Genomic DNA, 23,289 nt, shown 5'->3' on the forward strand with positions numbered 1-23,289 from the left:
CTAGAGGACCTCTCTCCCAGTCCAGACCCCTGACCTAGAGGACCTCTCTCCCAGTCCAGACCCCTGACCTAGAGGACCTCTCTCCCAGTCCAGACCCCTGTCCTAGAGGACCTCTCTCCCAGTCCAGACCCCTGTCCAGGACCTCTCTCCCAGTCCAGACCCCTGTCCTAGAGGACCTCTCCCAGTCCAGGCCCCTGACCTAGAGAGGACCTCTCTCCCAGTCCTGACCCCTGTACTAGAGGACCTCTCTCCCAGTCCAGACCCCTGACCTAGAGCAGGGGTTCCCAAACTTTTCAGGCCGGGACCCAGAAAATAAGGCGTCAGAGAGCCGCGGCCCAATGCACATCGTCAGGCTTTTTTTATTTATTTTTTTGCCAGGCGACCGATTTTTTAAGCCAAATATCACTTCAATCCTATTAAGTTAGTTCAAGGTAGTTATTCATTTATATGTGCTATTTATGAGAGGGCTAACTTGTTGCAAAATAATAATGATAATAATAATAGCCTCATTAAAATACTATTGTTGCTTCGGTTGTTTTCAGCGTTTTATGTGCATAATCTGTTATTTAGTTTGAAATGTTCGTTGAAATAAGTAGATTTTTAGTTTTTGTTTATTTATTAAGTTAACACTTTGGGTGCCGGCCAAAAATCCGGAAAATGACTGTGGGTTGCCAGGATTCCTGGACGATTCTAGCATATCTCATGATCTTAGCGGAGCTATTTCTATATTTTATATTATAACTATGGGGAAATGGTTGGGCTCATTTGAAGACGACAAGTTGATGTACACAATGCAAAAAACCGTTTGTTTCTGCATGTCTTCGTTCGTTCACAATTACAAGTTAAAAAACGTCAACAAAAGATAAAAGTGGAGGTAAATTATTTAGAACAGAAGTTACAGGCACTTTTATGAAAGGTGTGCCGGCGGGGTGATAATAGGTACTGAACGTGTTATAAAGCAATTTAGACTGGGATGGATGGATGGATGGTTTGATTGATTGATTGTTTGACAGATTGTTTTATTGGTTTGATTGATAGAATGTTTTATTGTTTTGTTGATAGTTTGATTCATAGATTGATTTGTTTGATTGATTGATTACTTTGTTGGTCATTTGATTGATAGAATGTTTGATTGTTTTGTTGATAGTTTGATTCATAGATTGATTTGTTTGATTGATTGATTACTTTGTTGGTCATTTGATTGATAGAATGTTTGATTGTTTTGTTGATAGTTTGATTCATAGATTGATTTGTTTGATTGATTGATTACTTTGTTGGTCATTTGATTGATAGAATGTTTGATTGTTTTGTTGATAGTTTGCTTGATAGAATGTTTGATTGTTTTGTTGATAGTTTGATTCATAGATTGATTTGTTTGATTGATTGATTACTTTGTTGGTAATTTGCTTGATAGAATGTTTGATTGTTTTGTTGATAGTTTGATTCATAGATTGATTGGTTTGATTGATTGATTACTTTGTTGGTCATTTGATTGATAGAATGTTTGATTGTTTTGTTGATAGTTTGATTCATAGATTGATTTGTTTGATTGATTGATTACTTTGTTGGTCATTTGATTGATAGAATGTTTGATTGTTTTGTTGATAGTTTGCTTGATAGAATGTTTGATTGTTTTGTTGATAGTTTGATTCATAGATTGATTGGTTTGATTGATTGATTACTTTGTTGGTCATTTGATTGATAGAATGTTTGATTGTTTTGTTGATAGTTTGATTCATAGATTGATTGGTTTGATTGATTGATTACTTTGTTGGTCATTTGATTGATAGAATGTTTGATTGTTTTGTTGATAGTTTGATTCATAGATTGATTTGTTTGATTGATTGATTACTTTGTTGGTCATTTGATTGATAGAATGTTTGATTGTTTTGTTGGTAATTTGCTTGATAGAATGTTTTATTGTTTTGTTGATAGTTTGATTCATAGATTGATTGGTTTGATTGATTGATTACTTTGTTGGTCATTTGATTGATAGAATGTTTGATTGTTTTGTTGATAGTTTGATTCATAGATTGATTTGTTTGATTGATTACTTTGTTGGTCATTTGCTTGATAGAATGTTTGATTGTTTTGTTGATAGTTTGATTCATAGATTGATTTGTTTGATTGATTGATTACTTTGTTGGTCATTTGATTGATATGCCTGGCGCTAATGAACAAGTAAGTTTTATAACTACTGGTGTAGGTCCAGACAACATTATTATAAAATACAGAATACTTTACAATGCAAAAAACTTGAAACTTTGATGCCATGAACATTTTTATTGTAAAATATGTTCAATAAACTGGGTGACAAGTCATCAGTACCAACCATTGTTGCTGTGCATTATATGCTGGTAACATTCACAGTATAGGATTATGGTAATTTACCAAGACAATACCTTATAAAAAGTGAACACTGGAGGATAATCAACCATTGTTTCAGTGCATTTAGGAGTTTGTTGGTAACATTCACAGTATAGGATTATGGTAATTTACCAATACAATACCTTATAAAAAGTGAACACTGGAGGATAATCAACCATTGTTTCAGTGCATTTAGGAGTTTGTTGGTAACATTCACAGTATAGGATTATGGTAATTTACCAAGACAATACCTTATAAAAAGTGAACACTGTGATGATAACCAACCATTGTTTCAGTGCATTTAGGAGTTTGTTGGTAACATTCACAGTATAGGATTATGGTAATTTACCAAGACAATACCTTATAAAAAGTGAACACTGGAGGATAATCAACCATTGTTTCAGTGCATTTAGGAGTTTGTTGGTAACATTCACAGTATAGGATTATGGTAATTTACCAAGACAATACCTTATAAAAAGTGAACACTGGAGGATAATCAACCATTGTTTCAGTGCATTTAGGAGTTTGTTGGTAACATTCACAGTATAGGATTATGGTAATTTACCAATACAATACCTTATAAAAAGTGAACACTGGAGGATAATCAACCATTGTTTCAGTGCATTTAGGAGTTTGTTGGTAACATTCACAGTATAGGATTATGGTAATTTACCAAGACAATACCTTATAAAAAGTGAACACTGGCTGATGATAACCAACCATTGTGTCAGTGCATTTAGGAGTTTGTTGGTAACATTCACAGTATAGGATTATGGTAATTTACAAAGACAATACCTTATAAAAAGTGAACACTGGAGGATAACCAACCATTGTTTCAGTGCATTTAGGAGTTTGTTGGTAACATTCACAGTATAGGATTATGGTAATTTACCAAGACAATACCTTATAAAAAGTGAACACTGGAGGATAATCAACCATTGTTTCAGTGCATTTAGGAGTTTGTTGGTAACATTCACAGTATAGGATTATGGTAATTTACCAAGACAATACCTTATAAAAAGTGAACACTGGAGGATAATCAACCATTGTTTCAGTGCATTTAGGAGTTTGTTGGTAACATTCACAGTATAGGATTATGGTAATTTACCAAGACAATACCTTATAAAAAGTGAACACTGTGATGATAACCAACCATTGTTTCAGTGCATTTAGGAGTTTGTTGGTAACATTCACAGTATAGGATTATGGTAATTTACCAAGACAATACCTTATAAAAAGTGAACACTGTGATGATAACCAACCATTGTTTCAGTGCATTTAGGAGTTTGTTGGTAACATTCACAGTATAGGATTATGGTAATTTACCAAGACAATACCTTATAAAAAGTGAACACTGTGATGATAACCAACCATTGTTTCAGTGCATTTAGGAGTTTGTTGGTAACATTCACAGTATAGGATTATGGTAATTTACCAAGACAATACCTTATAAAAAGTGAACACTGGCTGATGATAACCAACCATTGTGTCAGTGCATTTAGGAGTTTGTTGGTAACATTCACAGTATAGGATTATGGTAATTTACAAAGACAATACCTTATAAAAAGTGAACACTGGAGGATAACCAACCATTGTTTCAGTGCATTTAGAAGTTTGCTGGTAACATTCACGTCACATGAACTACAGGGCATATCTTACTTGGTCTCTCGCATCGATGACTGCATTGTCCATTGATAAATGGATGAAGCGCCAGATGATCTGTGGACCAAAAAATATCCAATACATGCTTCCAAAGTATATAAATAATAGGCCAATGGACTGCATTAGAAAAGTGTGGTATGTTACCTACAGTATATACTTTTTTAAACTGGGTGACTGTCAGCAACCATTGGTTCTGTGCAAACGGTAAAAATGAGGGGGGAAAAAGATAAATAAAAAAAAACTATATACACACACAATGCAAATTATGAATGGAGTCGATACAGCTAGATCGCTAACATAACGTCTCATCTGCAAGTGGTCCAAACATGCCTATGCAATATCGACAACCGTGGCCCAAATACATGTGTTCAACGCATTTGTCTTGTACAGAAAACAGTGCAACTACCCATACACTATACTATACTATACTATACTACAATATACTATACTATACTATACTACACTATACTATACTACACTCAGCTAGCTATACTATGTACCGGTACACATGGTTCTGTCTGTATCACACAATGATGGATTATTTAGAAGTAATCTGTACTTCTGTGTGCCGGATTATTTAGAAGTAGTCTGTACTTCTGTATGACAACTAATAAAGAAACTATTTAGAGAAATCCCTCTTTGTGTGGTACAGAGCGAAGCATTTGTCACGATGCAGGGGGACTTTGCACGATGTGCAAAAATATCTGGTCTCACTCCTGATGCCACGCCTACTGCAGACACGACATTTCCTACACGGTAGCTTTCTCTTCGGGGTGGCTTTGTATGCAACCATTACATGCTTCACAAAGCCACCCACTAATCTGCTCTGCGGGTCCCCCAGTGGGGCCCTAGGGTCGACACGCCCCACCTGCTCAGCCCCTGCCTCCTCCTCATCCCCACCCCCTGCCTCCTCCCCTGCCTCCTCCCCTGCCTCCGCCTCCGCCTCCATCTCCGCTGTCACCCCAGGAATCTTCTTCTCCTTACCGTCTGTGTAGGTCCGCGCCACAGCCCTGGTGAACCGGAAGAGGTTGGAGTAATGCCCTTGTGGGTGCTTTTTTTTGTACAAGACAAACGCGTTGAAGATACATATTTGGATCAGATACATCACAAACTTTTTGGTCCACTTTCCAGTCTTACGTGTAACCGGATAGTACGATATATTTTGATCCAGCTGATCGACGCCGTTCATGAATTTATTGTACTCCAGGATTGATGTTGGCTTGAGCATCTCCACCCTCAGCGCTTTGCCCTTCTTCTGCTTCTTCCACACCATCGCCTTTTCCATAGTGTCCTCGTGGAAGCTGCTGATGGTCTTCACGATTCTCTTATCGCGCCATGCCACGATCAGGACCTCCTTGTTGTTGACCGCAATGCGCTCCCCCACACCGATGTCACGTTTGGTAATGTTCTTGATGATGGCTGGCTCGCCCCGGTGCTTCCTGAGGGTACCACAGACGTCGGTCCTCAACTGTCGGAGCCTGGCTGACATACGTACCGAGTTGTAGAAGTTGTCCATGTAGAGCGTATAGCCGGCCCCAGACAGACGTCCAAGCAGACCGACGACCGTGTCCCCCAGGATCGAGCCTTCCCGACAATATGGCTTAAATGAAAAGCAATATCCTGTGCGTGATTCGCACAGGAAGTAGGACTTGATGCCATAGCGGGTGGGCTTGTTGGGGTTGTAGACCCGGAAGGTCAGGCGGCCTCGCCATGCCATCACCCCCTCGTCAATGGCGAGCTCGCGTTCAGGCTGGTACAGCTCCTTGCACCTCGTGTTTACATGGTCGACTACAGGGCGTACTTTGCACAATTTGTCTCTAACCTCCAGGGAAGTATTGTCCGCAAAGTGGAGGAATCGCCAGATCAATTGGAACCTGTTGCGTGGCATGGTATCAGAGTAGTACGGTGTGTACATCATGTCGTCAGTGGTCCACATCTGGTCCACGCGAGGCTTCCGCAGGACACTGCTAAGGAAATGGAGTCCGAGGAACTTCTTCAGCTCCTTCAATGTGAGGGGCTTCCAAAGCAGTGCCCTGCTACTGGTTAGCGTGGGGTCCAGCCGGGCAATGGACTGCTCAGCGTAGAGGTTGGACTGGGCAACAATAGAGTTCAGAAAAGCATCTGTCAGGAACAGATCCATCCATTTCGCAGGCCGGTAAGATCTGAGTGCCTTGGCGTCCTGGAGCAACCCCGGTTGGGCTGTGAAGGGGATCCTTTGAGGCACCCAGCCCTCACGAGACCAGGCATTCTCCTCTTCCTGACGGATCGCAGCCCTGCTCTTCGCTCCTCCACGACCTGTCAATTATACAAATATACTATAACACCCCTACTGTAGACATTCATATGCCACGTAGTTACAAACTGTGTGAGTGAATGAGTGAGTGTGTGTGGGGTTCAGATGTCAGAGCTGGACGTGGTGTGGGGGTCAGAGGTCAGAGCTGGAAGTGGTGTGCAGAGTGAGGCCAACTTACCGCTCTTAGATGTGCGTTTCCGCCCTGCAACAGGTTCCGGCATGTCCAGACTAGCATCCAGTTCTAGAATCACATGATGTAATACATTACACTAGGGCAACGCATTGTCATTGTATTTACCACCATCACCACCAGACCAGGCCCTGCAGCAGCCAGTCACCACCAGGCCCAGGCCCTGCAGCAGCCAGTCACCACCAGGCCCAGGCCCTGCAGCAGCCAGTCACCACCAGGCCCAGGCTCTAGCAGCAGCCAGTCACCACCAGGCCCAGGCTCTAGCAGCAGCCAGCTACCACCAGGCCCAGGCTCTAGCAGCAGCCAGTCACCACCATGTACAATTACCTGCAGGAGTAGAATGTGATCCTATGTCGTTGCCAGTCTCAGCGTCACTATCTGCAGGGTCTGCGCCAGAATCTGAATTGGATTAAATTCATTCAGTAAGTAAGTCTCACAAAACACAATAGTAATACATTTACACATACATAAATGTAGTTAGTACATACCCAAGCATGTTGGTGTATTGGCCCCGGATTCGGTTTCGGAGTGTTCTGCTGTGTGAACACAAAATAAATCAGCGGCCATCAAAGCATGTACATGTGTGTGTGTTGTAATCAATGGAATTTTACATATGCTACACAACCATGCATTTAAATATAGGCCTCGCCATGTGTCCATGCCATTGTGTATGTGTGTGCTGTAATCAATGGAATTTGCATATAGAGGCCTCACCATGTACTGCGAAGTTCAAAGGTGTTGGAGAGGATGCATGTCTTTTGATCTTGTGTGTGTGTGTGTGTACACACACTGCACACACACACACACACATACACACACACATCAAATGGCATGGGGTGAGGCATCTACACACACACACACACACACATCCATGTAACTAAATGTAGTGGCCTGTACATGCCTACTATATCTTGATTTGAACATGCACAAAACAATATTCACATTGCAACATACCAATTACCACGTCGACCACCACCACCACGTCGTATCATGCCCAGCATGCAACTATTATCACTTACATGATAGCTACACACTTCAAAGAGCCACTTCAAAGGGCGTGCACATGCACACACACACACACACACGCACACAAGACAACCTAACTGTAGCACATGGTAGCGTGGCCTGTACTGCATGCCTACTATATCCTATATCATTCAACTATCGATTTGAACATGCACAAAACAATATTCACATTGCAACATACCAATTACCACGTCGACCACCACCACCACGTCGTATCATGCCCAGCATGCAACTATTATCACTTACATGATAGCTACACACTTCAAAGAGCCACTTCAAAGGGCGTGCACATGCACACACACACACACACACGCACACAAGACAACCTAACTGTAGCACATGGTAGCGTGGCCTGTACTGCATGCCTACTATATCCTATATCATTCAACTATTGATTTGAACATGCACAAAACAATATTCACATTGCAACATACCAATTACCACGTCGACCACCACCACCACGTCGTATCATGCCCAGCATGCAACTATTATCACTTACATGATAGCTACACACTTCAAAGAGCCACTTCAAAGGGCGTGCACATGCACACACACACACACACACACGCACACAAGACAACCTAACTGTAGCACATGGTCGCGTGGCCTGTACTCTACATCCCTACTATATCCTATATCATTCAACTATCGATTTGAACATGCACAAAACAATATTCACATTGCATTAGTAAACATGACGTACCGTTGCCCCGTCGACCACCACCGTGTCCGACTCCCACGTCTGAATCGTGCGATGAATCAGACTCATACCTCCGACCCAAGCCGAGATCATCGTCAGATGATTCCGGAGCTAGAATATAATAAATGCATATCAGCGTTAGGTTTGGCAAACTAACGTTACATAGTCACAGAATAAGCGGTAGGTAAATCATCAAATACACGTTTCACACACACACAATCACATGCATATCGCCGGCGTTGGTTTGTCGAACTAACGTTACATAGACAGTCACAGTATGTAAATCATCAAATACACGTTTCACACACACACACAATCACATGCATATCGCCGTTGGTTTGTCGAACTAACGTTACATAGTCACAGTATGTAAATCATCAAATACACGTTTCACACACACACATATATATATATATATATATAAGACCGTGTAATTACCTGGTGGTTCCCAATCGGCGCTCCCATCAGATTCGTGGGCGGTCGAATCGCTGTCCCCTGACTCGCATGAAGAAGCTATGACCACAGCGGCAGCCTTCCTCTTCCTCGAACTGCGTCGGGTAGAGCCGCTCCCGGTCCCGGGGAGAGACGCGTTACTGGGCCCAGCAACGGTCTCACGGCTCTCTCCGATCGGAGCTACCAAAGACGTTGGTGCTGTTGGTGCTGCTGCTGCTTGAACAACCGCGGGTCCAAACGCCAGCTTCGTCTGAACAAAGCGACCCGCCGCCGGATTGTCCCCTCGCTTTCCTACACTACGTCTCTTCATACTGATCTAAATGAAACTACTAACTGATCAAACTACTATTACTACTACTGAAATATACTACCTAGACTACACACTAATCCCTCGAATAGTACTACTACTTAGCACGACTAAGTACTTTCTAAAGCACAGCTGAAACCTTACAATTAGTCTGATACTACCACTATACTGTATAACACTATAAATATAGACTATAGGCTGATCTCAATTCAAATCTCTCTCTCAATCTCTCTCTCTCTCTCTCTATCGCTCTATCTATCTCTCTCTCTCTCTCTCCTCCAAAACCTCGTAGATTCTGGGATCGCGCTAACGTTTTATACCTGTGGTTACATTGGCCAGGTATGCTGGCCAATCAAATGCCAGATTCATTGTGGGGTACAATATTCCCCCTATTGTGATAGTGTTAGAAAATAGGGGGACACTGCCACCTAGTGAAATTTGAGAGGAAATGCAGTTTCCGGTTAAAATTTTCTTCCAAAAGCTCGGCGGTGAAGTTCAGACGGGGAAAATCGAAAAAAGATGTAAACAGATCAAAGACGCTGTACAGCGTCCTCGGCACCTTGAGCATGGCCGGGAAAGACGCTGTAAAGCGTTTCCCGGCACCCAAAGTGTTAAAGGTTGCATTAACACTTTCACAACCACACTACAGAAGGTTAACCTTTCACTACCACACTAACCGTCTGTAGTGTGGTAGTGAACGGGTTAACCTTCTGTAGTGTGGTTGTGAAAGGGTTAACCCTTTGTCATATGACAGTGAAAGGGTTAACCGTCTGTATTGTCGCAGTGAAAGGGTTAACCCTTTGGTAGTGTGGCAGTGAAATGGTTAAGGAGGATCTGGGTTGTGCTCTCAGCAGTGTGCGCCTCAAATATGCCATGTGGACTACAGACATTAAAAGATGACAAAATATTAATTGCGATGATAGAGAATCAACATACAGTATAATATAGTGTATGTGTTTGTGTGCGCACATGATGTGTGTGTCTGTGTGTGGGATTGGGATTGGGTGAAAGACATTCTGAAAACGTTGCCACTTCTTATGTCTTATTGAGGGCAGCCGTGCAGCAAACTTGATATGTTATTCAAGGGTATCCGTTATTCAAAGGTAGTGTGGTTGTGTGTGTGTGTGTGTGTGTGTGTGTGTGTGTGTGTGTGTGTGTGTGTGTGTGTGCACTTGCATATTAAATGGTTGTTGCGTGGTTAGGGAGTGGGACCAGGGGGACAATAAGACAATACAATAAGACAACAAGACAATGTGAAAAGAATAGAAGTGTTGTCTTGAATGTGCCCCCCCCCCCCCACACACACACACACACACACATGCACGCACACACACACACACACACACACACACACACACACACACACACACACACACACACACACACACACACACACACACACACACACACACACACACACACACACACACACACACACACACACACAGACACACACACACACACACACCAGACATCTTACATGGTTCTTACATTGACAGTAGAGAGTAAGATATGTACTGTATAATTGTATATAGTTTATAAACATAGAATAGAATAGAATAGACTTTTAATTGTCATTGCACAGTATACAACGGAATTTCAGGGGAGCTCCCACAGACCGTAGTACAATATATACATACATAAACACATAACACATATAACACTGTACATAACAGAATATTTTAAATAATAAAGTGCATGATGGGTGGTAATCAGTGATTATCAAGTCCAGGTAAGTGCATGGTGCACGTGAGGGGACAGTCAATGAGCGTTTAACAGTCTGACTGCTTGGGGGAAAAAGCTGTTCTTAAATCTTGAACTCTTGGCATGTATGGACCGGTATCTCCTCCGTGAGGGAAGGAGCTGAAAGAGGTGATGTGCTGGGTGAGACTGGTCCTTGATGATACATTTGGAGCGGTGGAGGCAGCGGGAGGTGAAGACGGAGGTGATGTTTGGTAGAGGAGTCCCGACGATCCTGCCTGCCGCCTTCACCACCCTCTGTAGAGCCTCCTTCTCTGCCTTTGTGCAGCTGGAGAACCACACAGACACACCGTAGGTCAGCACACTCTCAACCGCACAATGATAAAAGTTGACAAGGAGATTTTGTGGCAGACCAGCCTGCTTCAGCTTCCTTAGATAGTATAGGCGTTGCTGAGCTTTTTTTTATCACTGAGGCGGTGTTGGTGCTCCAGGACAGGGTCTCACTCACACTGAGACCCAGGAACTTGAACTCAGTGACCCTCTCCACTACCTCGTTGTTGATGAGCAGAGGGGAGTGGTCAGGCCTTGATCTTCTAAAATCCACTATGATCTCTCTTGTTTTCTTTATGTTGAGCGCCAGGTTGTTGTTGTCACACCAGGCTGTAAGGTCTTCCAAAACATACAGTATTACGCTGTATATGTGTATAAGTGGACATTAGCCTAACAGGGGAAACACCAGTTCAGGCAGCATTAATGCTATACACATGACCAGCTGGTTTCTATATCAAAACATTGACAAAGACAGCGCTTGGCAACAATGGCCTCACAGAATTCACTCGTATTGCTGGAAGTGGCCTCTTTTGGAAACTTGGAAAAAACAACCATTTTATGAACTCTCATTCTCTTGTTTTTAACAGAGAGGGGAAAAACAACAACACTAATAGTATTTGTTGTTCCATTCATGGCTTTATTGTGAGTGTCTCTGTCTCTGTGGTCCAGCAAAGAAGGACCCCTTATTCCCATTGACTTCTTGTTCACTGGTGTAACACTGCTCCCTTGTGGTAAATTACAAGTACTTGCAGAGTTTAAAACCTTGATCGCCAACCTTTGTCAATCAAGTTGTACATGTTTTAATTGATTGTTATCCTTAGTTGTCTTATTGTTATGATTTTATATTCTGTGTTATTTTATATGCCATATTATATACCTTTTTTTGCTTAACTCTGTATGTACACTCGACGTGACTGTAAATGAGGGAAGCCTCAGTTGCCTTTCGAGTTTAAATAAAGGTTTGAAATGGAAAACTGCAAAGGGCGGCTGGGTGGCGCAGTGGACATTGCGCTCGTCACCAACGCAAGAGACACCAGGTTCGACTCCGGCTGTTGGCGTTGCCTCCGGCTTGGGCCAGTCGTCATACTAACTCAATTGGCAGAGTTAGCGAGTGGAAGTCGATGGGTGGTAATCTGGACGTTGTGGACAGCGACTTCTACAGGTCGGTTGGGGACGCCTGCACAGCAGAGACAGGAAATGGCGGGGGTAGTGTGAGCCTCCCACACCTTACACCTCGCCAATGAGAGTCCGCGCTGGCAGGTGAAAAGATGTGACAGGCTGCCTCCTCGTGTATTGGAGGGGACACGTGATGCAAGGCTTCTATCCTCCCTACAACTGGCCAGTGGGGGGCATATGCGAGCAACGTTCAAGACAGGGAGGGGGGAATTGGCACAGCGGGTAATTGGGATGGGAGAAAAATAGAAAAAGAGGAGAAAAAAGTGGATAGAAAAAAAAATTTAAAACTGCAGAAGCCCTTCTTTATATTATTATAAGATAAGATAATAAGATAAGATATTCCTTTTTTGATCCCCTTGGGGAAATGCAGGCGTCATAGCAGCATGGGGGAGGGGAGGTACAGGTATAGGCATGGTAATAGTAGAACATACATATAGGCAATACAATTATAGCACAGATAAAAATAAGCAGTGTAACCAATAATGAACTCTGAATATAAGCATATGAACAAGCAGTGTAAGGTGCAGATGAAGGTCTGTATGCCCTATCAGTTATATTACATGTCACAATAATTATGGTCAATAACACCAATCTGAATATATACTATGAGTAAGTAAAGTATACAGTATACACAGGTGCAGTATACATAAGGTACCCTAAGATATGAGAGGTACTGTAGGTCTAGTGGTCTATGAGAGGTACTGTAGGTCTAGTGGTCTATGAGAGGTACTGTAGGTCTAGTGGTCTATGAGAGGTACTGTAGGTCTAGTGGTCTATGAGAGGTACTGTAGGCCTAGTGGTCTATGAGAGGTACTGTAGGCCTAGTGGTCTATGAGAGGTACTGTAGGTCTAGTGGTCTATGAGAGGTACTGTAGGTCTAGTGGTCTATGTGAGGTACTGTAGGCCTAGTGGTCTATGAGAGGTACTGTATGCCTAGTGGTCTATGTGAGGTACTGTAGGCCTAGTGGTCTATGTGAGGTACTGTAGACCTAGTGGTCTATGAGAGGTACTGTAGACCTAGTGGTCTATGAGAGGTACTGTAGGCCTAGTGGTCTATGTGAGGTACTGTAGACCTAGTGGTCTATGAGAGGTACTGTAGACCTAGTGGTCTATGAGAGGTACTGTAGGCCTAGTGGTCTATGAGAGGTACTGTATGCCTAGTGGTCTATGTGAGGTACTGTAGACCTAGTGGTCTATGAGAGGTACTGTAGACCTAGTGGTCTATGAGAGGTACTGTAGACCTAGTGGTCTATGAGAGGTACTGTAGGTCTAGTGGTCTATGAGAGGTACTGTAGGCCTAGTGGTCTATGAGAGGTACTGTAGGCCTAGTGGTCTATGAGAGGTACTGTAGGTCTAGTGGTCTATGAGAGCTACTGACCTGGTCTATGATGCAACTTACCTCTGTGGGAAGTGGAACTCATTTGGTATGAGATATGGATGTGAATATAATATTCATGACTAAGTATGAAGTGGGAAGTGGGTAATTAAAAAACTGAAATACCAGTATTTCTTATTACCATAATATCAATAATAATAATAACAATAATTATAATTCCGTCCATGCTACAGTGTTTAGTGCAAAATGGATTGTATTTATTGATGTTTACTGCTAGACCAATCTGAATGTAATGCTAACCAACCAATAAGCAACATGTATGATGTTGAGGAGCGTGTTCATTTCTCACTTGCTCGCTCGCTCACTCACTTGCTCACTAGACAGACAGAGATGCCTTCCTTTATAGTTAGATGGTACAACCTTCACTCTTTGAGCTTTACAATAGAATGGTTTCATTCATAGACTTCCGCTGTATTTATAACTCAGGTCAACTTTATTTAATTTAGTAATCAGTTTGCTTAGTTGATCAACACTGATATTGCTGCTACTATTTCCAGCCTTGAAGATGTCAAAATGTACGGTTGTCAAAGCTGTTCACAGACCTCCACTCACAGGTGGAAGAGGCTCATGAGGGGCCCAGGTGCTTTGCCCCCCCTCTCCTCAATGCCCTCTTTGACCCCTCTCTGCCATGGGCCCAGGTGCTTTGACCCCTCTCTGCCATGGGCCCAGGCGCTTTGACCCCTCTCTGTCATGGGCCCAGGCACTTTGACCCCTCTCTGCCATGGGCCCAGGCGCTTTTATTGTATGGTAACTACGTCTACGAACATTGTACATATGTCTAAACTGAACACTGTGACCTCTTTTTTTTCTTCTAATTTTTACTATGTTTTTATTTCATACTTATCTTGTCATGCACAGTCTCTGGAGCGCAACAGTAAGAAGCATTTTGTACAAAAGTATTCTGTACTTCTGTATGACAACTATTAAAGAAACTTGAAACTTGAAACTTTGACCCCTCTCTGTCATGGGCCCAGGCGCTTTGACCCCTCTCTGCCATGGGCCCAAGTGCTTTGACCCCTCTCTGCCATGGGCCCAAGTGCTTTGACCCCCCCTCTCCTCAATGCCCTCTTTGACCCCTCTCTGTCATGGGCCCAGGCGCTTTGACCCTTCTCTGTCATGGGCCCAAGTGCTTTGACCCCTCTTTGCCATGGGCCCAGGCGCTTTGACCCCTCTCTGCCATGGGCCCAGGCGCTTTGACCCCTCTCTGCCATGGGCCCAAGTGCTTTGACCCCTCTCTGTCATGGGCCCAGGCGCTTTGACCCCTCTCTGTCATGGGCCCAGGTGCTTTGACCCCTCTCTGCCATGGGCCCAGGCGCTTTGACCCCTCTCTGCCATGGGCCCAGGCGCTTTGACCCCTCTCTGCCATGGGCCCAGGCGCTTTGACCCCTCTCTGCCATAGGCCCAGGCGCTTTGACCCCTCTCTGCCATGGGCCCAAGTGCTTTGACCCCTCTCTGCCATGGGCCCAAGTGCTTTGACCCCTCTCTGCCATGGGCCCAAGTGCTTTGACCCCTCTCTGTCATGGGCCCAAGTGCTTTGACCCCTCTCTGCCATTGGCCCAAGTGCTTTGACCCCTCTCTGCCATGGGCCCAAGTGCTTTGACCCCTCTCTGCCATGGGCCCAAGTGCTTTGACCCCTCTCTGTCATGGGCCCAGGTGCTTTGACCCCTCTCTGTCATGGGCCCAGGTGCTTTGACCCCTCTCTGCCATGGGCCCAGGTGCTTTGACCCCTCTCTGTCATGGGCCCAGGCGCTTTGACCCCTCTCTGCCATGGGCCCAGGTGCTTTGATCCCTCTCTGTCATGGGCCCAGGTGCCGTCGCATCTGCTGCATTTACACCCCTGCCTCTGTTGCTATTTGTCATTGAATGGTCTGGCCCCTCAGTACCGAGCTGAACGTCTCCATGTTTGTACCCCAGTTAGAGCACTGAGGTCATGGAATGAGGTACTAGATGACCCAAGGTCTAGGCTAAATAACAAAGGTGACCAAGCTTTCGCAGTGGCTGACCCCAAACTCATTTGTTTTTATTGGCTTTTTTCTTTCTTTTTTTGACATACATCCCTGGTCCTGTTGTGTATTTAGTGTATTTATTGTATTGTATTGACGTGTACATTTTATATAGTCTTTTTTATTTGTCTGTTTCTTTGTACTGTGAAGCACTTTGGTGCAACTCCGGTTGGTTTTAAATGTGCTATATAAATAAGGGTGACCTTGACCGTAGAAATGCTTAGTTCCTCAATATGTTGATCAGAGATGACCCTGCATTAAAAATAAACACCCTCCTTGTACAAACTTCTTGTTCATTGTAATATGTTTTGGCACAACATGAGGACCATTTCAACTTGTGTACATTTTATTATATACAAATGTTTTTATATATAAAAGAATATATATATATAAAGTAAAAAACTAAAACAAAGAATATGTCTGCTGATAGTTGCAGTTGCATTAGTGTTTATGGATCTAGGGTTCCCCCATGTGGCCTTACATGATCATAACAGCCACCACAGAATTCACACTATACACTTTATCTTCCAGACAGTATAAAACACTCTTCAAATGTGATGTCTCTAAAAAGCTGAATACAGGAAGATGCAATTAATCCACAAGTTATCATCAACACAAGCAGAAACTACCTGATGTATGAACAGAAGTGGACTCGTGTGAATCACTATAAATTGCTACGAAATATGGATTGTTAACAGGCTGTTGGAAATTAGATAGTACAGTAAATACAGGAAAGAAACACAAATAAACGAAAGCAGAATGACTGAAAGGATTTTTGCTGCCTGCTCTGACTCACTCATGCTCCTCTGCCTAGCAACAGGCCAGACTGATGGTGGTGACTCATCTCACTGACAGCATGCAAAATACTGGGCCACTTGACCTCTGACCTCATTTTAAATAAATTCATACACAGAATATCTATTCAAGGGATAATGCATGCTACAACTGGAGTTGGTAACTGTGTGTGGCTGCTCACTGCTTCTAAATAATTAGGATGGGTCAAATTCAGAGGGCGCATTTCCCTGAGGGCATTAATAATGGTACTTAAACTTAAGTTAATGAATGAGGGGCCAGGCGTTACACAGTTTAAGTAACCGACATGGAGGTTGTGAACTGCCCGAGGTGTAAGGTCATTTAGACCGTGTAACATCTGGACCCGAGTTCATTATCCCACTTTACACAACAGGATTTCAACGGGAAACATAATTCTGAAAACAAAATGAATCTATTGCACATCACTTTATTATGGACCAACATGTGAGGACTGTTTAGACTCAACCATTAAATGATGCTCTCATTCCATGTAATTGAATGTGGAACATCTACACGGTTCTCCTTTCAAATGATGAAATATACTGTGTGGACCTTTAACTATCTGCACAAACTGAAAAGTTAGCTATTGTCACATTTAATCAATCAATCAATCAATCAATCAATCAATCAATCAATCAATCAATCAAGCTTTTAGCTAGCACATAGCCTTTAGCGTAAGAGAGTTGTATGAACGCATTCAAACCTGTTTTCTCATGCCAGCATTACCTAACATGCCTTTATTACTTTGAATCTTCTCAACTCAACAGCACCAGGGGATGGAAAAACAAGGTTACCTTCTTGCTGCTATAATGAGAGAGAGAGAGAGAGAGAGAGAGAGAGAGAGAGAGAGAGAGAGAGAGAGAGAGAGAGAGAGAGAGAGAGAGAGAGAGAGAGAGTGAGTGAGTGAGTGAGTGAGAGAGAGAGAGAGAGAGAGAGAGAGAGAGAGAGAGAGAGAGAGAGAGAGAGAGAGAGAGAGAGAGAGAGATTAAATAAATTAGCGGGGGAAGGGAACTGAGGCCAGACAGGAGTGTTCAAGTTTCAAGTTTCTTTAATAGTTGTCATACAGAAGTACAGAATACTTTTATACAAAATGCTTCTTACTGTTGCGCTCCAGAGACTGTGCAAGACAAGATAAGTATGAAATAAAATAACATAGTAAAATTAGAAGTAAAAAAATGAGGTCACAGTGTTTAGACATATGTACAATGTTCGATGCAGAATAGACGTAGTTACCATACAATATACAATACTGTGCAGTGTACTAATATACAATACTATATAGTGCAAGGCAGAAATGGAGAAATGGGACGAGGTGCAATTTAGGTACAATTCACAGTAGGTGTACGAGTTGTAGTGCAAATCCTTTATCAATAAATATAAAGTGTAAGTGTGTTTGTGTGATCTAAAGTGTGGAGAGTGGGTGCTGCAGTGTGTTGTTTGTTTGAGTGAGTGTGTGTGTGTGGGTGTGTGTGCTGTGTGCATTTGATGGTTGTTGCATAGTGATTATTGTTCGTTTAGCGATTATTGTTCGTTTAGCAGCCTGATGGCCTGGGGATAGAAGCTTCTTCTGAGTCTTTCTGTGCTCGCCTTAAGACTCCGGTATCGCTTGCCTGACCGCAGCAGTTCAAAGAGGCAGTTGTTCGGGTGGCTCGAGTCCTTAATAATTCTCTTAGCCTTCCCCTTGCACCGCTTGTTGTAAATGTTCTGGAGGGTGGGAAGCCCCCTCTAATTGTGCGTTCGGCTGAACGTGTCACTCTTTGTAGTCTGCTACGGTCTTGTGCAGTGCTATTCCCAAACCAGGAGGTGATGTTGCCGGTCAGGATGCTCTCTATTGTACATGAGTAGAAGTTCCTAAGGATCTTCTGACTGACTTGGAACTTCCTTAGGCGCCTGAGGAAGTAGAGGCGTTGTCGTGCCTTCTTCACAACACTGTCAATGTGTGTGGTCCATGTCAAGTCCTCGGATATGTGGGCTCCGAGGTACTTGAAACTGTTCACTCTCTCAACCGGTGCCCCGTCGATGCTGAGGGGGCTGTAGTCCTTGACCCCCGACCTCCTGAAGTCCACAATCATCTCTTTTGTTTTGCTGACGTTCAGGGAGAGGCAGTTCTCCTGACACCACTGTGACAGGTTCTCTACCTCTTCCAGGTAGGCCCTTTCGTCGTTGGCAGAGATCAGGCCCACCACTACTGTGTCATCAGCAAATTTGATGATGGTGTTGTTGTTCCGCTGTGCTACGCAGTCATGTGTGTACAGGAGATGATTGATGAGGACTAGACAGGAGTGGAGATGATGAGGACTAGACAGGAGTGGAGATGATGAGGACTAGACAGGAGTGGAGATGATGAGGACTAGACAGGAGTGGAGATGATGAGGACTAGACAGGAGTGGAGATGATGAGGACTAGACAGGAGTGGAGATGATGAGGGCTGGACAGGAGTGGAGTGGGACTCCCTTACCTGTAATCTCTCCCAGGGCACCAAATATTCCAGGACTCCCTCGCCAAGGAGACTGGGTAGAGCCGATCTCACATAGCCATGGGCATAGCTCTGTCTTACACAAGCCCTCACTTGGAACAAAGTGGAAGAAAGCCTAACTCACACCTAGCATCCAAAAGTCTGAAAGCCTTCCTCTCACAATCAGGGGGACAAACAAAGAGCCATGGGATTAAATAAATAATTCACTGACGAATCCCATTATGCATTTACTCCGCACCGCAATGCAACCATTTTTTGTTTTCAGCATTAATGCTTTTTAGGACTTGCATTAGTTTGCCTTATTGCTGTTATATCTAACCTATTATTTTCACATTGTTCATGCATACCATGAACAATGTTGATTGGTCGGTCGAAAAGAGTTACCTTGATGAGCGCGCTCCTCTCCAAAAGTTGAACTAGTTTCAACTATAGGCGCTGGGAGCGCTCCGCCCAAAAACGGTGCCGCCGAGAGCGCATAAACGCGAGGCGCGGAGCTGGGAAAAGGAGCGCGCCTGTCGCGTCTGTATCATAGAAATGAATGACAGAAAGGAGCTGACAACTCATAAAACGTCCCCGGTCGACACAGGCCATAGGCTATAGGTATGAGTATTACAGAACCACACATAGTCCACACCACACAGGTGTCTAAATACACATGCTCAGATTAACCCCTCTGATCCAACACTGAAATTCACACACAACAGTCCTATTTACACATAAACACACGGATGAACCAATACCGAACAACAAGTCCACGACCAAACACATCGAGTCTAACATTATTATAGTAGGCAAAAAAATTCAACATTATCGCCACCCACCTGATGGTGGAGATCTGCCCAATTCTCAAAATCTGCATGCAGAAGTAGTCCCCGCAGCAGGCTGCTTCGCCTTCTTTGTAAAACCAATATTGGTTAGAAGGCTTACTTCTTTGATATTTCGTTTAACTTTCGACATTATCCTGGATACCTGTATTTTCTTTTTTTTAAACGGCGGGTGATGTGAAGTTGATTTGTGCCTGCAGACTGCAGTGCAGCGCCGCCACGCTCCGAATGGTAAACGCAAGAATAGCATGCATATTGCATGCATATTACGAGTAGGGTATATCTGCAGTGCCGCAACCCCATAGATTTATGCTATTGTCTATTACGGTGAATTAGTGCGCAAATCATTAATCATACATCAAAATAGCCTAATTTTATTATTATACACGATGATGACGATACAGAAAATTACAGAAAAATTAGAAATGCATGGCAAAAATAGCATTTATTGTCAGTATTTTAGAGACCCCCCAAAATTCACAAATCATGTTTTCAGGGGGGCTGATGTCTAATATAGGGGAGCCATGGCTCCCACAGCTCCCCCATGATTCGCACCCTGGAGACGGACCTCTGCCAGGAAAAGACAGAGTTTGAATAGGGCACCAGCATGGGAACAAAAACCACCATGTAACCTATTGTTCTGCTGTGAGCTGCATCTCAATACTTTTAGCCTCTGAGGCCAAATGTTTTTCACTGGCTGATTGTCAAGCAAATCCCTCATACAGAAGGAGAAGAAAAGACGTCAAGCGCAGAGGATCCCAGATGTGCGTCAACAAAACCACCGCATCTGTGACAGAGCTGACCACAGGCATTTACTGAAGATCCAAGTCTTATGCTAACAGCAGTTTATCTCCTGAGGTAGAAACCCAGCACTGCGTGACTTGCCTATGTTTAGCAGTCATGTGTGAGGTAGACATGCTGACCAAGTATGCCTGGTGTGGGAATCATGAACCAAATTCAGCCTATTCTGTATGACTAGCAGGTTTTCCTCCCTTCCCATGTTTTCTTTTTACAGTTTAAAATGATGATCCAACGCATTATGAACAGAGATTACAAACACACACCAAAAGGAGGACTTCCTCTTTTCATCTTCTCTTTTGGTTGATTGAGTCAACGCAACACATTCAATACAACACGCTCATCTAGACCCAGCGCTAGAGTCCTTCAATCTTGCCTGTAGGGCCAGTGAGTGCTTACCAGCAGCTGAGGCCGCTCTCCATTGGACATTTATAAAGTCCATGTGTGCGCCATGTGCTTACATTTCTTATGCACTTCACCTCACTTCACTCACTGAGTCATCTTGATGTCCCATTGCATGTGTTTCTTATCAAGATTTGGAGTATGGTTAGGGTTACATAACGTTAGCCCCTTCTTCAAAGGTCACTTACTGATTAACTCATTAGTCCACGGTAGACTATGTCAATTCCATTGGTCAACAATGACTAAACAAGGAATGGAAAACGGGAGCAAACCTTACTTTTCTTTTGAATAGTTGGTAGTCACATATCAACAAGTGGGAATTTGAAATAAATGGTAAATGGTGCATTTATATAGGGCTTTTATCCAAAGCGCTTTACAATTTTGTTCCTCACATTTTACCCATTCACCCACCGATGGCGGAGGCAACCATGCAAGGTGCCAACCTGCTCATCGGGAGCAGTTAGGGGTTAAGTGTCTTGCTCAAGGACACTTAGACAGACTGCCCGGGAGGAGGGGGAATCGGACCGGGAAGCCTGTATATTTTCCCCAACAGAGTTTCACTTCCGAGTTCGGTTTGTGCGATCTGATTGGCCACTGACGTTTCTCTCAGCGCCAATCGCGTTACTCCTAACAAACTGGTTAAGCTTGGTGACTCTTTCGAAGTCGCTCTCTTTCGAAGTTGGTTAAGGTTAGGGTTAGGGTTAGGGTTAGGGTTAGTTGGTTAAGGTTAGGGTTAAGGTTAGGGTTAGGGTTAGTTGGTTAAGGTTAGGGTTAGGGTAACAGCCTGCTGGCGCGATTGTTAGGAGTAACGCGTTTGGCGCTGAAAAAAACGTCAGTGGCCAATCAGATCGCGCAAACCGAACACGGAAGTGAAACTCTGTTGGGGAAAATATACACGCGACCGGGAACCTCCAGATTACCAGACTGCTCTACTTCCAGAGCCACGATAGGCCACTCCCATTGCCATGCCCCCTTTTAGCCAATTGGCTTGAACGCACTCACACACACACACACACACACTTGACCTCCATGCGCAATTGCAGCCTCCTAGGGCGAAGCCTTATTATCATTGTTCATTGGCAAGATATAATGATTAATGTTATGCCAATATAATTGTTCAATATATGATATGCTCCAACTAGTATTACATACTTACTTAAGTTTACTGGTAAGGTTACTGGCCCTTTTAGAGACCAGGGGATTTCCAATCATTATATAGGTCACAGGACCAGTTTGTCTCAGTCCAGCTGTTTGGTAGTAAACAGTTTGCCTCTCGTTCATTTGGGGGAAATTGTGTGTCAATGACAGATGTAAGTATATTTATGTTTAATTTGTGCCTATTTCATTTACTGTAACTTACTTATGTCATGCTGGTCATGCCATGCTGGTTAGCTTAGTTGAGTGCTAGCTAGGCTATATAACTTTCCGTTACAGTTAGAGCGTTGAATTTACTTTAGTTTTACTGTTTGTGACGTAGGTGGGTTGGTCATTACCATTATTATTATTATTATTATATTGAGACATACTGTTGTACCCATTCTGCAATCTGTTAATAAAGTTTTCAATCAATCAATCAATTGTATTTGTAACACCATGTGAACATCAGGTTAGTAGATAGGTAAGTCATATTACAAGATACGGTAACACTTTATAATAACACTCAGTTATAAGACCTTTATAAGGTATTTGTAGGTAATGAACTAATCATGAACAAATCATTTATATACATTCGTAAAATTATTATTAAATAATTTATAACTATATTTGTATAACATTTACAAATGAGTTCTACATTATTTATAACTCATTATCAACATTGTTTGTACTTGATTTGTTCATCATTAAATAATGTTGTTTAATGTGTAGTAACACATTTGTAGATGCTTTGAGACTACTATACTGTACCTCAATTTATTTGTTCATGTTCAACAAATGATTTGTTAAGACATTCATAAAACATCTATCATTTGCAGATGCTATTGTGTGCCCTAATCTGAAGTGAAGCATATTCATCATTAACAAATGTCTAATACAGTTAATTATTTGTTAACTTTTTCATCACCTGTTACAAATGTTGTAGACAGCTTTCGGATACACCCTTCTTTGTGACATCAAACAGTGACAGAATTAGGACTATAGATAAATGCAAACATGGGGGGCACTAGGACCCAGGAGTACCCTGGCCAGGTATTGACAGAGTATGTAGAGGAAGTATCACGCGAGTGAGACTTGACTTCACGTGTGTTGCCGCCTGTTGAATGGAAGCACGATACATTATCAGAGCCAAGTTATTCGTGCTGCCCCGCGCTTTTAAGGTATGAGCAGGCTAAACACCTTTTTGTTGGTAAATCTATTCCATCATTTCAGACCTG

Source organism: Notolepis coatsorum, assembly GCF_963971535.1.
Source record: "Notolepis coatsorum genome assembly, chromosome: 11".
NCBI classification, from domain to species: Eukaryota; Metazoa; Chordata; class Actinopteri; order Aulopiformes; family Paralepididae; genus Notolepis; species Notolepis coatsorum.